A 20,047-nucleotide genomic window follows, 5' to 3' on the forward strand; every position below is an offset into this window, starting at 1 on the left:
TATTTAGCTATGTAGTGAATAAACAAGAAATATATGAATAACAATGCTATCAGGACCTCTGTACTGTGCAATACTGGCTTCCAAGCCATTGTGTTGCCATTGCTGGTAATGATGCGGTCTGCTAATGGTTCTGTTACAGAATCTGCCGGGTAACATAATGGGATCCCAATGACAAGCATTAAACTATTAATATGCAGGGGAATTATTTAACTTACACAATGTAGTAATGACTCAGAAAGAAATAAATAGAGCAATAGTAATGTATAGCTCAAGAGAATAGATTGCTTTACATGCTGGAAAGTTAAAATGATCCATAATTAACAGTCATGTTTATTTAAATCGTTTTAAACAAAGCACTGTTACACATTTAATTATCTCGATTGTTCCCTTGTTACTTGAAATTCCAGCTATTTTAAGTTTAAGGCTGTAAAACCAAAGTGTTTTTACATTTTCTGCATAGCAAAGGCAGAAAAGAAGGAGAAAAATTGGACAGGGGAGTTATTACAGCATCTTGTAGCAGTGTTTGTGCATGTTCAGATTCAAGGTTCTGTTAATATGGCTGTTCCAAGTGTTCGAACACATATGGGATGACTATCTTTTGCTATGAAGATGGAATTTGATAACCTTTCTTTCTCTAGTTATAAAGATCGTATTTCAGAATTGCTTAGAACCTTCTGCCCATGCTTGTCCTTCAGTCCACATTGATACACAGAGATGTTGTATTTATTCTGTCTTTTGATCTCTGTCTGCTGCTGATTGAATCTGAACCACACATGTTTTTATTGTTCATTGTGATTGTTCATTTTTTATTCTTTTCCAGGACCCCCTTGTAAATGAACCTCTCTCAATGGGTAAATAAATAAATACATACGCATTTGGTTTTCTTATTTTGTATGTGTTTTGTAAATAAATTTAACAAAAAATAAAAATAAAAATCACAATGTAGCACAGTTTTGTGTAAAAAAGCTGGTCTCACACATGACTGGAGGCAGTCCAAAACCTGCAGATAACGGAATTCCTCAGAAATCGTAGAATTTGCAGGTTCCCACGGAATTCGCAGTCTTCCACAGATTCGCCATATTCTGCAGCTACATCGTCATCATAATGATCACACACAGACTGCTAAAGTGACCTGAAATATATAACTCAGTTGTTCGGTTCTAGTTTTGTTAAATGAACAGATGTTTTGTCTCCTTCAAAAAAGAGTTAATTAAAGACTGGAGTTAAGGCTTTGAAAATGTGGTGTGATAGGATGTTTTTGTTTGACGGTTTCTGAAGATTTTACTGCTAAAAATGCTTGATATATGAAATTGGAAGTACTTAACCCATACATTGTTTGATACGATTATGTTTACTTGATTTACATTTGTATAAGCCATTATTAATACAAATACTCAACACAGAAGTTGCTCCGCAGAACACTCCGCAGATATCTACTGAAAATGTCTGCTGTTTTTTGCATACTTTCCCACAGATTTGGACTGCCTTTGCATACCACAAAACGGACTTCCTGAAATGCATGTCATTTTCAGAAAACAGATCTAATAGTATGTGCTCGGTTGGCAGGTGCTTCCACGTCCCGAGACTGCCCAGATTACTGATGTCTCACAAGGATCTCAAATTGAGGAATGTACTGTATCCCTCTTGAACAACGTAATCACTTCACAGCCTCGTCAAGTGGCGCTGCACCTTGCTGACAGGGTAACAGCAGACTCATCTCATGTCCACCCTCTTGTATGTACTAATAAAACAGCTTTATTTCCCTATTCAATTCAACTACAATCTTCCGTGCTGCTGCCAAGGTGCCTGTAAGCGACTGAACTGAGGTGACGTTGTAGATCAAGTTCCACCTGCGTATTTCACCGATCACATTTCTGTGATCAAGATTAAACTACAGAATGCACACTTTACAGATCAAGTTACTAAACAGCAATTGCTGTTTTTTCTAACTTGTTCCTTATTGATCAAATCAACTGGAATATTTTTTGTGAATGGAAAAAAAGACTTACAAAGTAAATAAATAGTCTAGACCAGAGTTTGCCAACATGTAAGCATGCATTTTTCCATGTTGGGATGAACATAGTTTTTTCATGTTTGAATATTCTTTGAAAATGTATGTGTGTATAGGAGGTTTTTTTTCCACTTATCTACACACCATACTCCACACTGTTAAGGGGAAAAATAATTTTATTACAAAAAAAATTATATATTAAAAATACAAAACTGAAAGATCATAATTGGGTAAGTCTCCACCCCCCTGAGTTAATACTTGGTGGAAGCACCTCTGGCAGCAATTACAGCTGTAAGTCTGTTGGGATAGGTCTCTACCAATTTTGCACACCTAGATTTGGCAATATTTGACCATTCTTCTTTACAAAACTGTTCAAGCTCTGTCAAGTTCCTTGGGGAGCGCTGATGGACATCAATCTTCAAGTCATGCCACAAATTTCCGATTGGATTTAGGTCGGGGCTCCGACTGGGCCACAGAAGGACATTTACCTTTTTGTTCCTTAGCCACTCCAGTGTAGCTTTGGCTGTGTGCTTTGGGTCGTGGTCATGCTGAAAGGTGAACTTCCGTCCCAGTTTCAACTTTCTTGCAGAGGGCAGCAGGTTTTCCTCAAGGACTTCTTTGTACTTTGCTCCATTCATTTTCCCTTCTATCCTGACAAGTGCCCCAGTCCCTGCTGATGAGAAACATCCCCATAACATGATGCTGCCACCACCATGCTTCACAGTAGGGATGGTGTTCTTTGGGTGATGCGCTGTGTTGGGTTTGCGCCAAACATAACGCTTTGCATTTATGCCAAAAAGTTCAATTTTAGTTTCATCAGACCATAAAACTTTTTGCCACATGGCTACAGAATCTCCTGAGTGTTTTTTGCATACTTCAAACGGGATTCAAGGTGGGCTTTCTTGAGTAATGGCTTACTTCTTGTCACCCTACCATACAGGCCAGATTTGTGGAGTGCTTGGGATATTGTTGTCACATGCACACTTTGACCAGTCTTGGCCATAAAAGCCTGTAGCTCTTGCAAAGTTGCCATTGGCCTCTTGGTAAACTCTCTGATCAGTCTCCTTCTTTCTCGGTCATCCAGTTTGGAGGGACGGCCTGATCTTGGCAGGGTCTTGGTGGTGCCATACAACTTCCACTTCTTAATAATCATCTTGACCATGCTCCAAGGGATATTCAAGGCCTTTGATATTTTTTTATACCCATCCCCTGATCTGTGTCTTTATGGTTGAGTCTTTGCTTTGAAATGCACTACCCAGCAGAGGGAACATAGAGGAACTGCTGAATTTATCCTGAAATCATGTGAATCACTACAATTTAAAACAGGTGGAGGCCACTTAACTTGGTGTGTGATTTTGAAGGCGATTGGTTACACCTGAGCTAATTTAGGATTGCTATTACAAGGGGAGTGGACACTTATCCAACCAAGCTATTTCAGTTTTTATTTTTAATTAATAGATATATATATATATATATATATATATATATATATATATATATATATATATATATATATATATATATATATAATTTAGTGTGTCCAATTATAATTTTTCCCCTGATATTCTCCCAATTTGGAATGCCCAATCGCTTTTCCCCTCATCGCAGCAATTCCTCACACGGCTCAGGAAACCCAAAGGTTCAGTGGGCCTCCACAGATCCCACAACCAAGCCAGATTCCTTTTTCACCCAGGAACTCGAGAGCGGATGTCAGCGAGCTACCGGCCTCTGGAGGACAAAGGCCAGCCCTGCAGGTGTCCACTCTGAGCTCACTTGGCGCCTGGCCAGCAGGGTTCGCTGTAGCGTGATGAGGAGAACCAGTCCCTGATGGTTTTGCCTCCCTAACCCATGGGAGTCCCTGAACCATTGCGATGATACCAATGATATCTTTGTATTAATCTTTTATAAATGATTTTATATGAACGATTATCAACATGGTAATGTTTGCTACCAAATACATTTCAAGCAGTGTTTATCCCAGCTCAAGTACATGTTGTTTAGTCTGCATACTAGTATATGATTCCCAAAACATCAGGCTTGTTTTTTTGAGCTTTCGGATGAATAAAATAATTAAATAGAACAATAACGCATAGTAAATATATGGTAAAACAGAGAGAAGCAAAGAAAGGGGAAAAAACACATCAGTAAATACAAAATTAGAGCCATCAGTAACATAAGAAGCATTTCAGAGATGTTATGTTTATACATAATATCCAAGATGTATTTTAATTGAAATATTGGTAATTATTGTTTTTATTATTGTACGTATTATTGTTCCTATGGACTCCCGTTATATCCTGGCCGGGACATTTCAATGTGACATTCATTAACAGGAGTGATATTAAGTGGGTTTGACTGTATTCAAATCCTGACATAACAAGAATATAAAAGCACAGCAATTAAGTTTAAACTACTCCATTCATTGCTCCCACTGTTAAAGAATGCCATTTATCAAGTTTCATCACAATAGTATAAGTATAAGGTGTTCTGAAGAAGTATTTAAAAATGTAAGAACATCCTACTACTCTGAATCTGATAGATTGAGCTGTACTTTCAAAGTGTTTACTCCAGTCTTTATAACAGAGAATAAAAATCATGTTAGTGTTACCAAATGGGACACAAACAATGTGAGGGTGCTTGGGAGACTTCATATTGTATTACCTAGTTGTTTGGTTCTTGCTTTTTCTTAATAACAGGTGTTTTTCTCCATGCAAAAATAAGAGTTAATGAAAGAATGGAGTTAACGCTTTGAAAATATAGCCCATTATACAGTATAACTTGAACTAAGTAGGTCCTGAGCAAGTTTTGTGACCATTGGACTAGAAGCTCTCTAGATATGTACACAACTTTAAACCGATCTGTTTAATCAGTTTTAATGTTTTGGACATCAGGTCCCTTTAATAAACTACAATCTGCAATCGGTTTCATTTGCTACGTTTTACAATGTCTGTCAATAATTTCCCGGTATTTATCTGGGGAAATTCAGGAAACGAATTTATTGTACTGTGATTTTGAACCGTTTTTTCATGCTTGAAATAAATATTGATTATTTCAGAGGAATCGGCAGGCATCCTTCATCCCTGTGCTACATAAATCGGTGAACAGGTAGAGATTGGCGTAAGGCAGTCGTAGTTAACCCATTACTAAACACAACATTGTATACTTGATAGACAGAGTTTCAATCAACTATGTGCCATGAGAATGCTGATACATAGCACTCCTGTGTGTATGTATCATTAGTTAAGGCATCATCTGTCAACAACATACTGTATGTCACATCTATGATGCAATGAGGCTCTGGCTGAATTAAATCAAAATAATAGTGGCTCTACAGCCATAATGGAGCTTGACTGACACCATATTTGATGGCACAATATTGTTAGTTTGACTTTAAAAGGAGATACATTGTGGGACATTTCATATTGCCCTATTCTATTACTATTCTATGGTGCTAGCCCCACACACTCTATCTATATGAATGTAGAGAAGGTGTAGCTGGCAGAGCTGATAGGTTACAATATCACATGATTTGAATGGAAGGCTATTCAGTCCTGGCACTTAAGATTCTGTCGGACACTATAAAGTACTTGAGAAGTTGACAGTCCAGTTTGTTTTCATGCCCCAAAGTTGTAGAGCCCCACCCCCTCACTCCCATTGTAAACCTGTTTGCTGCAGTGTGATATCTTATTATATTTTTTAATTGTTTTATTTTTGTCCAAAGACATTGCTGGTAATTTTAGAGAACAGAGAGCAATCCATGTTTAACAAAACCATTCTGCTTTAATCCTCCACTTTTGCACTTAAACCTGTATTACGAGTATGCTGTAGTGTTTTAAAAAAAGACTGTACAGTGAAAGACCTAGCTGACATATTTAATAATAAAAAAATAAAGAGAGTTGCAGTGAGTATGAGAGGCTTTGTTTCAAATCTGAAATTACACATGATCCTTCTTAACTGCAAAAGCATGGCATGCTGTGTCACAATAAATTGGTATGCAGATTAATCACACAACACTGAATCAGTCAAGGACAATACACAATGGGGCTGAGATACAATTATTTGATGCTTTTGAACGTGAGGGCAATCGTGTCTCATGTGATTTATCGGTTGCGTCAATAAACGGTCAACTCTCCCGAGGGAGAAGGCCTCAATTTCCACTCCATCAGCGGGCTCGTGAAGCACAGCCAAGCCGGACACACAGGGAGCCGGCCTGGGCTGATGGATATACAGAAGATTAGGGCTGATGCAGCAGAGACGTGACCTTCTCCTTTTGATCGTAAATGAGAAGTCAACGCTCCACGTAGAGAGAAGGGTATCGGCAAACAGAGGGAGCACTGGCAATTAGGAAAAAAATCAATTGAACAAAATTGGGATGTCACCACTGGAAGGCTTAATTAGCTGATCCGCAAAAGTGGTCATCTGGCTGAAGCAGGTTTTTCTTTCCTTTATCCTTTTTTCGTTAACCCTTTGAGTGATTTTATTGGGTTGTATTTTGAAGCAAGCATAAAGGTATAGCAGCAATGCTTAAGACCCCTACAGCATTAGCTTGGCATTCCATAGTAATCAAGGGACCCAGATATACCAGGAGAACATGCCCCACAACAGGGCGATGCCAAATCGTATCAGGTAGACAGGCCCTAATAAAGTGGCCAGGCAGGAATGTATGTATTTATTTATCTATTAATAAATTGTATTTGTACAGTACTGTGTACTGCAGTCCAGCATGAATTCCAGAGCACAGAAAGAATAAGCCCACTGTAAGCACCTGAGTTTTCAGTTTAAGGATGGACCAAGTCTTAAAATGAGGAAGAGATGAGGCAGCTGGGAGCCAGTTTAACAGCTTGTCAGGGAATAAATAAATCCATTTGTTCTAGTTCTAGTGACCCAGTTCTTCGCTTGAGAGAAGCCCTTTAGTAATCAGCAGCTTAAACTTCCAGATCTCGAGAGTTCACAGGGTGAGGCGTGAGCTCCTAGAACTGGGTCGAGACTAGGTGGAAGGCAGTGGTGCAGTCGAGCCAGAACGTGCCAGAACACGCAGGAACATGCCGGAACACTGTTCCGGTGCTTTTTTCTATAGGCAGCTCAGACATCATCGTTTGGCCACTGACACACAGACACGTAAAGTGTTACTAAAAGTTTAGTATACAAATAATTTGTTCAATAATTCTTGCTTAATATTTTAGTGCTGTTCTGGTAGATTCAGATTTAGGACTACACCACTGATGGAAGGACAATGGAAGTGAGCCTGAATCCTTAGCTTTTCAAGTACATTTTTGATTTCTTCACAATCTAGGCAGTTAAAGAACGTTTTGGTGATGGCTCATCCTTTTAACAGGTGCTGTATAGTTCACCCAGTATCAGTCATTTATTTATTATGTTTAGCCTTTATAAAAAAAAAAAAAAATGTCAACAGTGGCCAAAAAAATATTAATGATACATTTCAGAGATGTTATGTTTATACATAATATCCAAGATGTATTTTAATTGAAATATTGGTAATTACTGTTTTTTATTATTGTACGTATTATTGTTCCTATGGACTCCCATTATATTCTGGCCGGGACATTTCAATGTGACATTGAGGAGTGATATTAAGCGGGTTTGACTGTATTCAAATCTTGACATAACAAGAATATTAAATAACAGCAATTAAAACAAGTTAAACTAATCCATTCATTCAGTATACCAGGAATGGAAATAAGACTTCTATTGCATAGCAGATTCATCCATTCCAGGTTTCAGTCACAGTGTATAGGTAACAAGCTCAGGTGAGTCTTAAACTCATTAAACTCACAGTAAAACCAGGAATGGAGCAAACAGCTATGCAATGGGAGTCTTATTTCCATCCCTGTATACCAGGAAAACACCTGGGCAAAGCTTGACAGGTCCTATTAGAGTCACGGCTGACGAAATGATGCACATGTAAAAATGTTTGACATTAAGAGAGATAGACAGATGCCTCCACATACCCAGAGATTCTGATTCTAACCAAGTCTCATCCAAATTGAATACACAGTTCTTTACATAAACTGGGGCAAGATATGCAAACAAACGAGTACCAAAGTCCATTTAGATCGAAGGACGTTGTAAGTAGTAGGAGGCCATGATTACATAGAATACAGATCTCAATAGTGAGTGAAGTAATCACACTGGTCAGCAAATCTGAATAGCCTATTATTATATAGGATGTCAAGCTTTTGGAAAGCAGAAGTTGAGGCTGATTGGTGAACACTATCACCCGTAGTAGCTGTGTGACAACTTGAGGCATTGTGGATCTATTCAAACAGGATTGTGCTCTATGTACCTTTGATGAGTATTAAAATCACAAGCACCAAAATAAAACATAAAATAAGAGTAGCACATTGCCAAAATACTGAAATAAGACCAGCCTGGTCTAATAATAACAGGAGTTTAAAACAACAAGATTCTGAACTACACCCATATCTACAGAAACATACAACAACAACAACAATCCACATTTCTATAACGCCTTCCCAAAGTGCTTCACACACACAAGAAAAAAAATGAACAATTAAACCATTAAATTAAAAACTAACATAAAACGCTAGTTTGTAGAAACAGAACAATTAAAAGAGTCTAAAACAAAAATGTAATAAAATTGGAATAAAAAAAAAACATAGTTCCCATGAAGCAGCATGGAGGGAAAGGAGCTTGACATGCAACAGCATCTGTATCCATTTTCCACGAGTACCTTCTCGTGAGCTTGATGGTGTTCCACAGAGCAGTCTTCAAAGAGACTGTAGCAGTCATAGGAAATGACAGCAGCCCTGGGCCACAGCATCAAGGCATGGGTCTTTAAAGTGTCAGTCAAACTGAAACACGAAGCACCAGGGCACAAACTCACTCCAGAAACTGAGATACAGCACCCTTATACACCCTTAGACACCCTTATACTGAGGTACAGCCCCCTTATACTGAGGTGCAGCAGCCTTATACTGAGGTACAGCACCCTTATACTGAGGTACAGCACCCTTATACTGAGGTACAGCACCCTTATACTGAGGTGTAGAACCTTTATACTGAGGTACAGCACCATTATACACCCTTATACTGAGGTACAGCTCTGTTATACTGAGGTACAGCACCCTTATACTGAGGTACAGCCCCCTTATACTGAGGTACAGCTTCCTTATACTCAGGTGCAGAACCCTTAGACACCCTTATACTGAGGTACAGCCCCTTATACTGAGGTGCAGAACCCTTAGACACCCTTATACCTAGGTACAGCACCCTTATACACCCTTATACTAAGGGTACAGCCCCCTTATACTGAGGTACAACACCCTTATACTGAGGTACAGCACCCTTATACTGAGGTGCAGAACCCTTATACTGAGGTACAGCTCTGTTATACTGAGGTACAGCACCCTTATACACCCTTATACTGAGGTACAGCTTCCTTATACTGAGGTACAGCTCTGTTATACTGAGGTACAACACTCTTAGAGAGAAACTGACAATTCATTCTCAACGTTAATGTTACAGAATACACAGGTGTTTTTTCTCTTTCAAAAAACAGGGAGTTAAAAACTGGGGGTAATCATTTTTAAAATGTATGTCCCCAAGTCAGCAAGTCAGATGCTGATCTGCATCAATCAAAATGTGTGTTTACACAACTTCTATGGTTTCACCTCAGAAGTTCTGTTTGAGTGTTTTGAATTTAAGGACACATTCCACATACTGTATACAATGAATTTCACATGTGATGGCTAATGTAACTGCCTGTTTTATTACTTCCTAGTATAATTAAAATAATTTATTTCTTACTTCATCTTCAATAAAATAAAAAAGTATTGCCTCTTTCTGGTCCCTTGTTTGGAAGTTCTTGTTGTAATAAATCCATTAAAATTGAAGGTTGTGTGGTCTGTTTCATAATACATTAGAAACCTTGTAAATGTATAAAACACATTCTTTAAATAATCTTACCGTTTTGTATATCCTTTTTTTAAAGAAATGGCCAGAAGTGTTCTGAAACTTGACAGAAATCTGTAATTGTTTACTGCACTTACATCAAAACTATAATCCTAATGTGGTTAGAAAATGTAAAGTGGCTTTTTTATGTGGCACAGCCAGAGAGGTAGCATTCTATTCTGCTTGGCAACAAATAAGGTTAATAACTGCATTTTAGTAATTAAAAACAAACAAAGCAACATATGTTGTCATTAGAAGCATCAAAGTGGCACTGTACCGTTTTGTTCACTACAGTAGATAATGCCAACAGGGTTTGTCACCATGGTTACATTGTAAAGTGTGAAAGACTCAATAACTGAGTAAGCAGCTAAGAGGAGTTATGAGATTTTTATTAAGACATGACCGTGAAACACATCAATACCACTGCGATGCTCTTTCTTTTAGAAGCTTGAGAGGGCCACTGTTTTAAACATACAGGGTTTTTTTTTTTGTTTTTTTTTACATTTTTAGTTTGCTCAATTATATTGTATTACACTAGGCTTTCTCCTTAAATTAAAATGTCTAATTATGTTCCCTCACCACATGTCTGCCGATCCTACGACCATGCCAATTGCCTCTTTACACCCAGAAGAAATACAGTGGATGTTGGCAAGCTAACTGCCCCTGGGAGACAAAGGCCAGCCCTGCAGGTGTGTCTGCTTGAGCGCCCCAGGCACCTGGCCAGTAGGGTCTTCTGTAGCGCAATGAGGAGAAACAGTCCCTGGCGGTTTTGCCTCCCTAACCTGCAGGAGTGCCAGTTAATGCATTGCTCCGTGTGGAATACCAGTGAAGACGATGACTTCGCACAGCCAGGAGGTGAATCTGCACTCCCGTACTTGTTTTTTTTTTGTTTTTTTTTTTAAAGATAAGAAAATACAGATAATATGAATGTGTTGTCTAAAGAAATAAATTAAATAGATTTGTAAGATTGCTGGTACTGACACAGTGCAACTGTACTGCTAAAATGAATCAGTATTTAAAAATAAACAAAACACAAATAAAACATAGCATTAGCCATCGCAGCTCACTAATCTGGGTACTGTTTTGCAAAGTATGTGTTTCTGTGGGTTTGGATTGATTATGGTGATACAGTACATCCTCGCTATAACGGCCTTCATTATAACAAACCTTCGGCTATAACGAACCTGGCCCCTGGACCCCAAATAAAAAAAAACGAAAAAAGATCATTTAAACACACACTGTCAACATCCCGGTCTGTACGCACAGGAAGCCACCTCCACAGTGAAGTCAACTCTTGTTTTAATAAATAATACGCGCTGTGTAAACTGGAAACGACATTGATTGTTTGAAAGAAGCCGTAACGTAGGCATATCTCTGTCATAAATATAGGTTGTCAAAAAGCACTCTGTTTTTTGGCTTGTTCAGCAACCATGCGGCAAAGCAAAATTGATTAAAGAAAAAACAACAACAACAACAACAAAAACCTGAGGATCTGATGACTTTTCATGTCGGGTTGATTTGGAATAAAAACTCAGTTTGGGATTCTTGCATGTTGGATTAAGATTTGGTGCACTTTGAAACGATTCATGTCAGATTGATTTTGAGCTTCAGCTTCAATTCGGGATTTTTGCTTTTTATACTGCATTTTAATTCTTTAACGAATAGGATAAAACAAAGGCAGAATCCTGCATACATGAGACGAAAACGTATGTGTAATTCTACTTGTATTCACAATCTCATCTCATTAACTTACTCCAACAGTTTATCGTTCATTTTGATTGTCCTTTTACTATAACAAACCCTTCCATATAATGAACAAAAGGCTTGGACCCCAACAGGTTCATTACAGCAAGGGTGTGCTGTATTATAGATCACTGTTTAGTCTTGATTGTTTACTGTGCTGAAAATATTTCTGATGATAAAAGGTGTTTCTGACAGTGATCAGAAGCTAAAAAGGATCAGCGCTACTGCTACCAAGGTGCTTTGTTCCTCTCTCTTCCTGTAGGCAGCTGGTTTATCCATAAAGAGATGCTGGGAGTAGGTGGAGGTTACTGCCATGTAATCAAAGTGGGCTTCTAAAAATGACTTTCATTCAGTTGTGGGAGAGAACATTAAAAAAAGCCAACAAGTGAAAAGCAGACTGAGAAAAAAAATAAGAGAGTAAGAGAGAGACACTAACTAGGGATCGTTTCTTGGTTCATGACATATTTCATATAAAACATGGAAGTGTTCCGATTAGGTTACAGTTCCACCAATGGCAGCCTACTAAGTTGCCACTGTAGTGCCACTGTCTGCATGACCAATGACTCGGGTATATAGTACAGGAAACTCAAATCTATGTCACGACACCCTTGTACATGCTTAAAGAGGCTTTCGGCATTACTTTCTTATCCAAAACGGTTGCCAACTATTTTGACTCCACTTAACGGTTGCCAGCTATAATGAAAATGATACGCCAGCCTTGATGTCACTTAACAATCTATTAGCCTGGGATCAGCTCTGCAGCACTTCATAGTGATGAGCGCACTTCAGCCACAGATGCTGTAGGAATGAATATGTGCTAAACCTGAGAAGTCACTGGGTTTTGACAGCATGGTGCTGTGAGGTTTACCAGCTCCCATCCCTCCAGTGTCAGGGGAGTCAGAGCACACTCACTGCCTCGAGGTTCGCCATCTGGGGTGTTTTTTTCACCATCAGTTTTTCTTTATTTCGTTGTTACAAATTATCTACAGTGAAGTTCACACAGCAGAATAAGAAATCCTTTTTGGTATATTCAAGTGAAGTGGAAAAAGATACTTCATTCAAGGAATAAGAGTAGTTTTACAATAAGGTCACGTTCTGTTTTGAAGCCGCTTTCACACTGGCAATCCTACCCCGGTCCCGACCTGGGTTCTGGTGGGGTCACAATCCCACGTAGTGTGAAACCAAGTACCTGGGTCATACCCGGGCGCAGCGACCCCACATCAGGATGTGGGTCAACACACTTTGACCCGGGTTGAGAGAGACAAAATGCATGACAGCCGTTCGTAAAGCTGACGAAATAACAAACAGCCAAGCCTGTGTGAAGGTTACAGTTCCGCAAGGAACATTTCTGTTTATTCTGTTTAGCTATATTTTTTTTGATTGAGACTCACCATGAGCCAGATTGCAGCGGGGATGAAGAAACATTTGCTCTAATCAACATTTTGGCAAACTGTTCAATGCAGAGAAGCTTGGATGGAAGCGTCCGTAACAAGCTGCTTCCGGGGCATTGATACGCACATTGTGTACTTGCGTCTGTCACCCAGGTCAACCCTGCTTTATCAAAAGCAGTGTGAAATCACCTAGCCGACCCGCATGACACCGGGTCCTGATAATATCATATAGGGTGTTGTATGATACATGCTCATATCGACTCCACAAGAAGGCCCTTGTAAAGTTTACCACTGTCATTTTGCAGTTTTCCCATGCTTTCCTCATGGTTATACTACACATGGACCATAGTTTACCATGGTTTTCCATGTTCTTTAATATACTTTACCATACTGTACCTCTCTGGGCTCTATAATGCTGACCTATCCTTTACCATGCTTTCACTATGCTTTTCTAAACTTTTATAAAGGATCTTTCTGGCTGTTGTGACCTTGAGTCAGCTTCTGTCTTACCCAGCACCCTATCCTATGTGTTTTATGATATACTTAATTAAGAATAATTAAACAGTATAGCTAATCTTCAGGTGATGTAATTTCCATCTGATACAAAGAAAATGCACTTGCCTTTCACCTGTGCACATCTTTGATTGCAGTGTGATTTAGGGTTTTATTCTCCCAAATTTCTCTAAATGCTGAAATATTTATTCATTGTATTTACATAATAATATTGTAATTGAATGACCTACCAGTATCTGTGTGTAAAATGAGAAGGATAGTGTACATACTATCAGAGCTATTTAAACACTTTATAAATCAAACATATGTACCCAAATATTGCAAGATCAAAGGTTTGATCCCAATTACAGATAACTCATTGACTTAGAATATTTCAAATGAATATCAATATTAAAAATGTGATTTAATGTAGATAGACCTTACTGTCAATTTCAGCTGTGGTTCCAATTACATATTGTAACACAGCAGGGAGGGGGTTAATCCTCCCTGCATGAAACATGTGAGAATGCACATTTGTTTGTTAAATGGTTTATTGTTAATTATCCCCTGCACCTGGTAATTATTGTTAAATTAGGACCAGGTGCAGGGTATTTAAGAGAGGCAGCTAGTCTGCTCATTGCTGCTGAGTAGAAGGAGGCAGATGGTGTGCTCTGTCTCCGAGCAGTCATCAAAAGTTAAGTTCTGTGTCAAACCTGTGTGGTTTTAATTTGTTGGGTTTTTGTTTGGTGGGGAAACGGCTTAGCCGTCCTACTTATAGACAGGGTGTTCCTGAGTCTTAGTTAGCGCTCCGAAGGAGCTAGGTGTTTGTTTTGTTTTGTATTTTGTTTATTGTGTGTATTATTAAAAGTGCGCGGAAGCGCTGAACCCCCAATTTTCTGTGTCTGGGTCAATCTGTAAAGGGGCAACGAACCTAAGTGGGGGCAATTCATCACAATATATATAAAACAGTATAAAACACCAATTTAAAAAGCATGTTGCATTTGTACATCCCCTTACTGCTTCATGGTGTTCTCAATCTCTCTGTCAATAGAAAAGTAGTAGGGGCTGGCAGGGGTGACATGGTTTGAGTGGTATGAGGAAGTGTGTTCAGAATTCTCCAGACAAGCTCAAAGTCATGGCAGATTTAGAGAAAAAGTAGAACTCAAATCTGGAGCAACAGAAGCCACGACTACTGCAGACACTACAAACCAGGGCCTTCTTGTAGTAAAGCAGCATGACTATCAGCTTGTAACACTGTGGCATTCTTGCGTGTCGCTCCCGCACTGAAGCAGGTAGACAGGCAGGTGAGAGCCGGGATGGAGGCACGGAGACACAGAAGTGCAGTGAAACACACCAGCACGGCGATCACAATTTATTAACACATATATTAACAATAATGTCATGTGACACTACCAGCAATGGTAACACACAGAGGGTGGTAAAATAGAACGCAATACAACAAACTATAAATCAAAGGTGCCGTGAAAACGGCAGGCCTTGCAGCAGCCCTGATCACAGTGACCTCTGTTTTTATACTGACGCGCCGCTGAGACACGCCCACCTGCCTGCTGGAACAGCGGATTGCTTTCAGCTGCTGCTCCTTGCAGACATGTAGTCGTCACCCGGCGGAACGCCACAGCAGTTAAACAATTAATTCAATCAATCTATTTACAACAATTAACCCCAAATATACAGTAAACTACATATTTCCCATGTGCAGGGCTTCCGCCCTGTCACAAACACCCTATCAATATTCAACATATCTGTTTTGTTTTTTGTAATACATATAGTTCATAATTACAGTACTGATTACATGCTTTTCATGCAAAGTTCCTATGAAACAGGCACTTTTCTTGTCTTTTTCTTGTAAACCCTAATTCCCTATTGAGTTCCCTGTATAGTGTAACATCTGTGTGCAATGCTCGCTTACATAACCTGCTTTACGCTTACAAACCCTGGCATATACTAAAAATATGAAGGAGATTCTAAATGCACAGGTGCAGTCAGAGATGCTGTTTTAAAGATTCATGATGGGAGTCGTTTTGTTTCCACTGAATAAACCCCTCCAGCTCAGTACACTGCCAGGAACAGTTTGTCCTGCTTCCCATCATTTACATTCTAATCTACTGGCCAACAAAACCGTGATACCATCAGCAGCCGTGGTAGCGCTTTTCCAGAGGAGCTTTCCGATAGGCTAGCAGCTTTTTAAAGAGAGCAATCTCACGGGATGAGCAGAAACGCTGGACAGATCTGGGATACAGCCCTTTCTTGTTTTTTTTCTGTACTGTTTGTTTGATTGATTGATCTCAGAAAGCTCTTGAAGTTAAGTCTTTCATTCCAGACACTGCGAATATCCTCATCTAGGAAGCTGTCCAGGAGACTTTTTGCAGAGCTTTTAAATCTTTCCCGGGGCTGAGGCCTTGTATAATTGATGAATTCTATTTGAAGCACAACAGTAGGAAAGGGATTGGGAGGCAGCCTGCGACATCGCTGTGGGGGACTGGCCTTAGCGCCCGTTCATCAACCATACGCTGCTCTAGGCCATGTAATCGTGTTATAAAACAAAGCAGGAGGTCGGGGAGCCAGAATACAATGTTTATAAGCTCCCAGTTTCAAGCAAGTGCTTACAATTGAATAGTGCTCAAATACTATAACTTTGCTATAGCTTTAAATAAGTGACCTGTATAAGGTACATTACTCCTCTCAAAACTGCAGACCAGTAAATTAACCTCATATATATAATATATAGTAGACCTTGGTGTGGATGTGATCAGTGGTGGTTTCAAAAGTGTGTGTGTGGGGGGGGGGCAGTTTCTGTAGCTGGGGCATATATTAATATAATTATAAATACACATTCATTTCATTCAAATCGGCATCTTTGCGGTCATGAACTCCCTCTTCGGAGAACAGGAGGGTGTATTTCACAGCCACTCTACGACAATAAGACCCCAGTGTTCAAATAGAAATGTTTTTATAGCACTGAGAACACAGACATCTGAAATGGTATCGCGACTGACTCATTTCACAATGAAAAGAAAAAAAAAATAACTTGCAGAAACAGTTCTTTAACAACTGCGCTTTCTCCTGTCCGCTTGAGATCACCCACAATGCAATGCATGCACACTAACACTGCCTCAGCTGATTGGTGTGTCCGTTGGGTCCCAGTGGAGACTGCCATACTGATTAATGATTATAAGAATACATTACTGAAGTTGTAGTACTGCTGCAATGTGAGGGGGCATTTCCCCCTGTGTATATTACGCCTATGGATGTGTTACAGCCATCGGAAATGGCTTTGTATCGGATATAAATACATCACTTTAAAGCGATTATAGCTGACAAAATAATTGGACTAAATCTTACCTGTTTTGCAAATCCATTTGCTATATAGGACTAAAATGTGCAGTTTTGAAAGAAACATGTTATAGCAAATGAATGAGGTTTAACCCTTTGCGGTCCATTGTCGGACTGGGTCCGACATTGCAATTATTCCTCACAGGTCCTTTGTCGGACTGGGTCCGACATCATTATAGCAACGCAGTAAACGGGTGTTTAGTCGTTTTTTCTCCGGAAAAAGCCAAAACAACCATTCAATTGCCGGATGGGAGCGACAGGAGCCGAGACAAGGGGAAAAAAAAAAAAAAAAAAAAAAAAAAAGGCGTATCTCATGAATAGTCATACATGGTATCAGGTATCAGATAACGGGGCGGTCGTAAGTAAACAAGTTGGCTGACTGAATCAGGGCACAGAAAACACTGACATTTGCAGAGCTTTTTTGAGATGTTATAGTAATAAAATAATGACTTGGATCGCATTATTGAGGAGTTTGGTGATAAAACGAGTGATCCGGAGATGATCGATCGGTATGTACGACTATTATTATTATTATTGTTATTATTATTTATTTCTTACATAGGTGAACGCTATAGCAAACGAAAGGGTGGGGCGGGGCTGGAGATGCCTAGTGAGTACTTTGTTGATATGCAGGGCCATTTAAACCCGTTTGACTGTGAAAAAAAATACTTTTAAACAGCGCGTCTAAAATTAAATGCGCGTGTGAAAATTAATTAGACCTGGCGTGCCTGACGCGCGATTAATAAATGGACTGCAAAGGGTTATAAAGCGTTCAGTTTCCTTGCCCTATTCTTAGGAAATCGGGGGACAGTTTCTCTGTCAAAGCATGTTACTGGTTGAAAGCATGTCAGTCAATAGAGGAAGCAGCTGGTTGGTTAAAGACAGGAAAGAAGTCACTGAAGGGGTGGGAACAACTTCACCCTAAAGGTGAAATAAAACATGAAGTGTAACACGATCTGAAAACATAGATAACAGAGATTTCTTTAACTTTTTAGTACGAGGTATGTTTTAAAAAAAAAAAAAAAAAAAAAAAAAAAATCATGATATGTAACAAAAGGTATGGAATTATTTTCTTAGCTACAATGCTGTTTAATTATTCTTGTTGAACTTAAAATACAGACTAAGACGCTGTAATTAATTTCCATCCCACTCAAAGTTCTCTAAGGGTAGATATCAGCTTGAATCGGATATCACCCTATTTTTTCCATTTATGTATTCATTGTATATCATGGTCCTTCATTTGTTCGGTTCTTACATTTATATCATTAAATATGTTTTATCTCTGTATTATGGTCGTGGGTCATTTTATGGTTTCTTCCAGACGCAGAGGCAGACAGTCCCGGCATTCTGTTTTAAACATCAATACAAAACTGGTATTCTGAACTTCTTTAGAACCCAATTCAAAGCCTTTCAGTAGAACTTCAAAAAGAACTGAGCAGAAATAGTGACAAGAAGCTGACTTTAATTGATGAGCAAAACAAGCATTAAAACACAAATTAAGTGCTGAAACAACAACTATGTCTCTGTTACTGTGTGAAACTGCATGTACTGTACAGTGCTGTTCATTACTGTAATTTAATGTCATTTCAATACAGTTTAAACAGGACCTTACTGACAGTGGTAGCCACAGACCTGCTGCAGTGCAGCAATGCCAACATGTCACAATGCTGATATCCTGTTTTCCTGACCAGCTTTGAACCAGCTACCACTGTACAGGGATACAGCCTCACAGTACAGCCTGTGATGTTAACTGGAGCCTGTCCCCATTGGTTCCCATTTTAGTGTGGTGAGAAGAAACTGTGGGTGATGTTAATATGAGTGATATCAAACACATATACCAAACCTGAAGGTTTAGAACATCCACCATATGTACTGTAATGTCTATGGAAAGCAGGTTCAAATTGAGATGAATGGTTCCCTACATATAACAATCACAAGAAGCCAATCATTTGGGGCCTTATTAACCCTCATAAGGACATGTCAGAAAACGGACTTCCCTGGTAACCTGGGGTCCAACCGGACCCAGCAATAAAACAACATATAACTAATAAATAAATGAATGAATGAAAATATATGAACACCTTATTTTGCTTTTCCTTTACTTCTAGTCATCGTTTGGTATAATGTGTTGTTCATGCTATGCAAAATGGATAAGACGCCCAGTGCGCATAGCTGTCTTCATGTCATCCAGGCAAGTGAGCTATCATTGGAAAGCCCCACGCCTCTCATTTCCATTTTCCAGTTACAGGCACTTGAACACACCTACTGATTTGCTGCGCGTCACAGCACTGGAGCACTGAATGAGGGGGTGGTAGAAAGTACACATACGGGCATGCCTGACATCATTGGAAAGCACAAAGCCTGCGCTTTTAAATGACGTTGAAAATAGAACGTTATCTGTTGAAGCAACCGACTGATGGGCAACAAACGAAAAAGGAGCTGACTCGTGTCACATGACTCAAGCCTTAGTTTCGGTTTGCTGTAGTTTCGTTTAGGAACGTCTGTTCAGGACATACGATACATCATTGGAAAGCTCTAATTCTGTACTTTCAAACAAGCATTTCAACAAGGAAGCTAGCTATTACGGTGCCTGAGAAATTCACGCGAGAAAGTTGGGCCTGCCAATACACTACGCCTGGGGTCCATACGGACCCAAAACCTAAAACAATTTGGGAAATTCAACCAGGCTACCTGGACTAGAAGCATCATTTGCATAGGGCAGCAGTGTGGAGTAGTGGTTAGGGCTCTGGACTCTTGACCGGAGGGTTGTGGGTTCAATCCCCAGTGGGGGACACTGCTGTTGTACCCTTGAGCAAGGTACTTTACCTAGATTGCTCCAGTAAAAACCCAACTGTATAAATGAGACCTCCTTTGAGACCTGACTTGACAGTGTTTACTCAGGGGCCCCTTGACACAGTTTTGAGATCAATCAGCTACAAGAAACTGAAAGAGCTTCTATGGGCTGGATAGCCTGCTCTCATTCAATAGTACATTTTCTTGAAGCCATAAGTATCCCTTTTCAAGTATTACCTGAAAAGCTTGTACTGTGCTTCACTACTTTTAACCAGTTAACTACAAAACACACAAAGGCCAATATCCAATTCCACTAACTCACTTCTGGAGA

The 20,047-nt window shown here is 39.4% G+C and overlaps 1 protein-coding gene across 10 annotated transcripts in view; it reads right to left on the minus strand.

Annotated features, from left to right (window-relative positions):
* The window catches only part of LOC117422535 (alpha-(1,6)-fucosyltransferase), a 193,623-nt gene that overhangs the window by 52,141 nt on the left and 121,435 nt on the right, over positions 1-20,047 (minus strand). The gene's annotated exons all lie outside the window — the stretch shown is intronic.

This window comes from Acipenser ruthenus, chromosome 15 (genome assembly GCF_902713425.1).
Source record: "Acipenser ruthenus chromosome 15, fAciRut3.2 maternal haplotype, whole genome shotgun sequence".
NCBI classification, from domain to species: Eukaryota; Metazoa; Chordata; class Actinopteri; order Acipenseriformes; family Acipenseridae; genus Acipenser; species Acipenser ruthenus.